The 5,973-nt window shown below is 44.7% G+C and overlaps 1 protein-coding gene and 3 non-coding genes across 4 annotated transcripts in view; all 4 read right to left on the reverse strand.

Moving 5' to 3' along the window:
- uimc1 (ubiquitin interaction motif containing 1) overlaps window positions 1–992 on the reverse strand; it is a 24,895-nt gene extending 23,903 nt beyond the window's left edge. The window contains exon 1 of the mRNA XM_034890002.1: window positions 882–992. The gene's annotated coding sequence lies outside the window, so the exon portion shown is untranslated. The remainder of the gene's footprint in view (window positions 1–881) is intronic.
- Window positions 993–2,116: 1,124 nt separating this feature from the next.
- trnad-guc lies at window positions 2,117–2,188 on the reverse strand. Its single transcript has one exon. It is a non-coding gene; the product is annotated as a tRNA-Asp (tRNA).
- Window positions 2,189–2,830: 642 nt separating this feature from the next.
- Window positions 2,831–2,902, reverse strand: trnad-guc. The gene has a single exon. It is a non-coding gene; the product is annotated as a tRNA-Asp (tRNA).
- A 1,508-nt stretch (window positions 2,903–4,410) lies between these two features.
- Window positions 4,411–4,481, reverse strand: trnag-gcc. Its single transcript has one exon. It is a non-coding gene; the product is annotated as a tRNA-Gly (tRNA).
- Window positions 4,482–5,973: the final 1,492 nt, after the last annotated feature.

The following is a 5,973-nucleotide window of genomic DNA, read 5'->3' on the forward strand; positions in this document are numbered from 1 at the left end:
GATGGACCTGTCCCCTGTCCCCGGCTGAACCTGTCCCCGGCTCCCCAGATGGACCTGTCCCCGGATGGACCTGTCCCCGGATGGACCTGTCCCCGGCTGGACCTGTCCCCTGTCCCCGGCTACCCAGATGGACCTGTCCCCGGATGGACCTGTCCCCGGCTGGACCTGTCCCCGGATGGACCTGTCCCCGGTTTCCACTGTGACTGACAGACCCGATATTGGGGTGAAAGACAGAAAACCCCGACCAAACGGAGCCGATAGTCGCTCCAGACGAGCTCAGAGATGTTTTAGTAAGCCGTGTTTTACGATGCTAAATCCCTGATTATTTACATGGAGTCTGGTGGGTTCATAATTTCTCAGACTTTTCTGTTTTTAAAAAGGATCTTAACCTTTAACAGAAAGGTCGACCTCCTTAGGAATCCTTTCCATGATGTGGTCTGTTGGGGGGAAACAGCTCTAGGTCTCGTGTCCCCGTTTTAAGTTTTACAAAAATAAAAACACGACGTTTTTTGGAGGTAAATCCGCTTCTGAGCTGAAAATGTCCCCGGATTGTGTCTGAGAAATCTGGTCCCCTAAAAGACTGCCCTCTTCTATCTAACCCGGGACTTCAAGTTAAAGCAGTGGGCTGAGGGAGAAGCTCACATTTAACGGGAACTATCTCGGGTTAAAGTTATCTTACACAGCGCGAGAACACATCGGTCGACATGTAAACACACTGACCCCACGAGACCCTAAATACGGCAAATAAAGTTCTTATCTTCGACTTTCTGAATAATTTGCAGTGTACTTAAAAACATGCGTTGCGTGTTAGCGTGATTATTTGTCCCACAGCTACACAAAACAACAGTGAACCTCACGATAACCCGGGTAGAAACACTCACATCAGTTGTGATCACTTTCGCGGCGCCATGTTTGTTTCTGTTGACGCAATCACGTGATTGCTACGTAAGGCGCGTCCAGTACGCTGCCTTCAGGGACACTCGGTCAATGTCGGTTTGCTGCTGCTTTCAAGGACTGTAAAAACCCAGATAGCGATGATGTGGCGACAGTAAACAGATAAAGAAAATAGGTTGGAAATTAAGTAATATTAGGATAGAATATTGTTATTGTCAATGTAAAAATAAAATACCCCTAAACTACCCGGAAAATTGTAATAGCACAAAGTAAATAGTAAAAAAAGTGAGTAAATGGAAATAAAGTGGCAGTAAAGACCTGCAGTATCTAAATAACAACAAAATATCTTAAAAGAGAGTACTAACAGAACACATAATATGAAAACACGGTATGGATTAATTTAATTTTTAATTTGTTTATTAGTCCCAAATGGGGAAGTTACAATGTACACTGTGTGCACACTTTGTTAGTAATCACACACACGACTGAACTACACACACATGCTGAGGACCTATACATGCACCAATGGAGAGGAGGGGGGGGGCTGCCAGCTGGACCAGCTCCCTAAGTGGTTGGGGGTGGGGGGGAGGGGTACGGTTCCTTGCTCAAGAGCACCTGGCACTGCCCATCTCTCCAGCCACCAAACCCACACTCCGTACTTTTTGGTCCATACGTGGACTCGAACCGGCGACCGTCCGGTTCCCAACCCACTTCCCTATAGGCTGACTGTGTTAGTCCATGTAAGTGAGTCAAAGCAGCGGTCTCTGTGTTGTGGTTGTCAGTTAGATAATTGGGGGGCACCGGGGCAGACACAGATTATGGGGGGCGCTTAATTTAACCCCCACTGGTCCAACAGAGGAGCTCCTTCTCGGTCCGTGTACGTGTTGATAGTTTTTTTTTTTTTGTTTGAACCACAAAACGAAATAACAAGAAAACCACCTGCTTTCGTTTGTCGCTTCAAACCGAAAAACAAAGAAACGGTAAAAGAAGAGAAAAAAAGATCCGTTTTCCCAGTGTGTGCTACCGATGTCCTCCAGGGATGGGCGCTGTATGATCTGTACTCCGGAGACAGTAACTGAAGTTTTAACTAGAAAGTGTACTACAAAAAAAAGAAAATATGACGATTTTTAACAGCAGGTGAGTACTTTGGTGGTGGGCAAGTACTTCGCAGTACCTTATATGTATTTACTCTGCCATAAAGGAGAGAAGAAAAAAAAATGAACTCCCCGTCGGGGAATCGAACCCCGGTCTTCCGCGTGACAGGCGGAGATACTGTCCACTATACTAACGAGGAGGGACATGAAACAAATTGCATCTATTATCATATTTCTAGTTGAGTTTATACGTGAGTTTATAACGTCTACAACGTTATTATGACATGGCCCCGGTCTGACACTCGGGACATTTTTATCTAAAACGCCCTAAACTGATTCCCACTCATTTCCTATGGTACTGCTAGACCACTACGGATGTAATATATCCTTGGCATGTACTTCTCCTAAGCCTCCCTGATCTTCACCTTCAGGCCCCCTGAATGGCCCTCGCCTCCTCCCTATTCCCATCTCTGAACCAGAGGCACATAGCAGGAGTTTATGTGAACCAGGTTGTGGTCGGACCTGCCCAGTGGGGGGAGGGGAGAAGAGCTGTATATTTCCCTGACATTAGCATACAGCAGGGTCCTCTCCTCTCTAGTATGGCCGTGTGTTTAACACGCCGTGTTTTTAACATGCCATGTGGAGTCATATCAGGGGTGGTCTCAATGCATAATGCCGTATGTCTGGGGAGCTGGGCGCCAGCTCATGGTTCAGAAGAGCAGGACGTCAGCTAGAGACCAGGGGGACTGGATGCCAGCTGGGGTTTATGGGGGCTTTGCAAAAGATTCTAGCAAGAACGGAAAGCCTCTGCGGCCTAGGGAAGGGCAAAAAATGAAAAGGAACTCCCCGTCGGGGAATCGAACCCCGGTCTTCCGCGTGACAGGCGGAGATACTGTCCACTATACTAACGAGGAGGGACATGACTCAGTTCTTGATCACAGCGGACGAGTCAGTGGCCTAAAGTATTCTTAGTAAGACATTAATACGCAGAATATGCTCCACTGAACCACTACAGCATTTTAAAGTATCTTTAACCATCACTGCTATGTTTAGTGGCAGGCGTGAATTCTACCACCAACGCTGACTTGAAAAGCAGGAAGTACACGGGGTGCTGGAGTCAGCCAGGGAGCAGAGAAAGGCAATACATAATATATACGACATATTTACAGGAAGCATAAAGACGTTATAGCGTGACGAGCCATTGGTCATGATATGCAGCAAACAGTAGTGGTGGAGGAGGAGCAGGGAACCAGTGATGCTGTCGTTCCTCCTGAACCTCTTGATATGAATGAACTGGTTACGCAGTTTAGAGAGAATGTTTTCGGCTTCATTCTGAAATCAAGGGGGAAAAAACAACTTCCCCATACTGTTCAACAAGAATTACTGGATAACGTAAATGTATGTGGTATTTATGATAAGCTGTGTTGGCAGTTTTGTAGAGCGTGGGGATGAGAATGGTTAAAAAGCTCAACGCTCAAAGCTTGTGTATTTCTTATTCCAAAACACAGTGCTTATTAGTGATGTTCATGAAACTGAAAGATAAATAGCGCTATTGTATTTATTCCCTGCCTTGCAGCTATTCTCTGCTGTTGTTGACTGTCTTTTTGACATGGCGGTATGAAGTTGTTAATAAAATGTGTTTAAATGTTTTTTATATTGGCGACGACAGCCATTTGGGATGTTACATGTTATGTTTGCGATCCTGTGAATTAGACATTTCCATTTGAAGGACTAAAATTCCCGTGCGTTTTTTTAATTCACTTGAGGAGTTGAAAAAGGAACTTTTTGCCACTTAAAGGTACAAAATGGCTTTGTCACCGGGTCGGTACCTTAATGGGACAAAATTGTACCTTTTCGACAGGTACTTTGTTGTACCTTTGTTTAAGGTCCATTATTGATCCTCAAATGTATAATATTGTCCCTTAGAAGGTACTAACAGGTAAGGTACAAATTTGATCGTCTTATTCAAGGAACAACATTGTCCCTTTGAGGGTACCACCCCAGTGACAAGCTTTTGTTCCTTAAAGGTACTGGTTTGTACTTTTCTTGACAGTGTTTTTAGTCTCTGTGTTTCTTTGATGTTTTGTCGGAACATTGTTCTGTTTTGCTGTGTCTTGTCCTGGCTTCATATGTCTTGCTTCCCTCTTTTGTTTTTAAACTGTAGACATCCACTCAAAAACAGACATGCTGGATTGTAGTGCAAATCAGCACTGTAACGTTACCGTTAGTGTTCCTCATCCCAGCCGCTTCACAGTGTCCTCTGTTGAATAAGTGTATTTAGTGATGTAAAATAAAGCCTCACCAAGTATGGCAGAGAAGGCAAACCCTAAAACTATGGGCTGAAAGGAAAGAAAAACCTGTGAAACTAGCTCTATGTGTGCCTTTTCTTCATTCCTGTCCTCACATTGTAGCAAAAGAGTGTTGCATTGGCCGGGAATCGAACCCGGGCCTCCCGCGTGGCAGGCGAGAATTCTACCACTGAACCACCAATGCTCACATGAGCTTTTTAAAATCAGCTCCGACCAAGTTACTTACATTAGACACTGAAGCCGGGAATTGAGTCATCCACGAGTTGAATGTGTTTCCATTCCTTCCAGAGTCTCAGCAGCTCACCTGCCTGCAATACTGCAGATTTTGCAGAGATCCTTACCTGGGGTAGTAATGAAAAGAAATAAGAAAAGTGCTTTGGTGCCTACTGTAAAGGTGCTGGTTGACACGCAAGTTATGGACAATGCCTCTTCCAACATGTAGGGGGAACAAAAAGGAAAAGTGCTTTGGTGGTCTCTGGGGGGCGGGACAATGGCCAAGTCTCTGGGGAACCGGAGACCAACAAAGCCACTGGGGCAATCTCAGGGGGGGTCTCAATGTTTAATACCCCTTTAATAAGGGAAGCTGGGGGCCAGATGGGAATGAGGGGGTCTGGGCGGTAGCTCCTTTAAAAGAAGGAAGGGCGGCACACCGGACAGCACACCATGCTGTCTTGGTCTCATGTTTGTAAATCGAGGCAGTCCTGATGACACCTGTTTCCTTACAATCGCCCTCTGAATTTTCAGGATATAATGATAGTCCTTTTCCTCTTTTTTGACATACCATCTCCACTTTCTGGACTTCTTAATGTAGAGTTTGTGATATCTGAAATCAGATATCTGACAGACGATGAAAACGGATGGAAATGTTTTTATTCTATGCCTTATATAGTAATATGGTAAAGTAATGATAAGCACAATAAATATGAACTTGATTCCCCCCACGCACACTTCTCTGTATTGGTGTGAGTCTATTATTACTATTCCAAAATACAGATGAGAATCAATAGAAGTAGGCTATAATGTTGTGGCAGGGACAGCGCACAATTAAAGTAATTGCACCATATCTACATGCATTTAATTGTGATTGACAAAAAAAAATGTGTGCTTGCTAAATGTAGGTATCAAACAACATTGCTCATACTGAGGGTGAAAGAGTTAGCAGGTAAAGTTAAAGTTAATCTTCACCGGCTACAACATTTCTTTTGTGCTGCGAGCCACCAAGCTAACTGTTAGACTTAGCAACAAGCTACAGAGTAAAATGAGATTTGCGCTATCACCAGTGATACTCTAACCATTGCTTAAGATCCTTCAGATGAAACAAACCAAGCAGGGATACTTACTTCTCAAGCAGAAATGTGGCTAGTTCTGAATCGGTGTTGAATCCTTTCAGGACAGTAGCTCCCTCCACCTCTGAAAAGCCGCTCCGATGTTTACCCTCGTTTAATTTCGGGGCTCCGTCTAATTAATTATTTTTAGCTTGTTTTTCGTCATCGGTCTTCTTCTGTTACCCATCTTAGTTTTCTGAGCAGGTGCTGCCATCGCCCTCCTAAGGGTCTCCGTCTGGGCCGTCCTGTCTGGCCACTAGAGGGATTTTGCACTTGACATGAGTCTCCAAACAGTCTTTCCCGTCCTGTCTGGCCACTAGAGGGATTTTGCATTTGACATCAGTCTCCAAA

Source organism: Etheostoma cragini, chromosome 13, assembly GCF_013103735.1.
Source record: "Etheostoma cragini isolate CJK2018 chromosome 13, CSU_Ecrag_1.0, whole genome shotgun sequence".
In the NCBI taxonomy this organism is placed as follows: Eukaryota; Metazoa; Chordata; class Actinopteri; order Perciformes; family Percidae; genus Etheostoma; species Etheostoma cragini.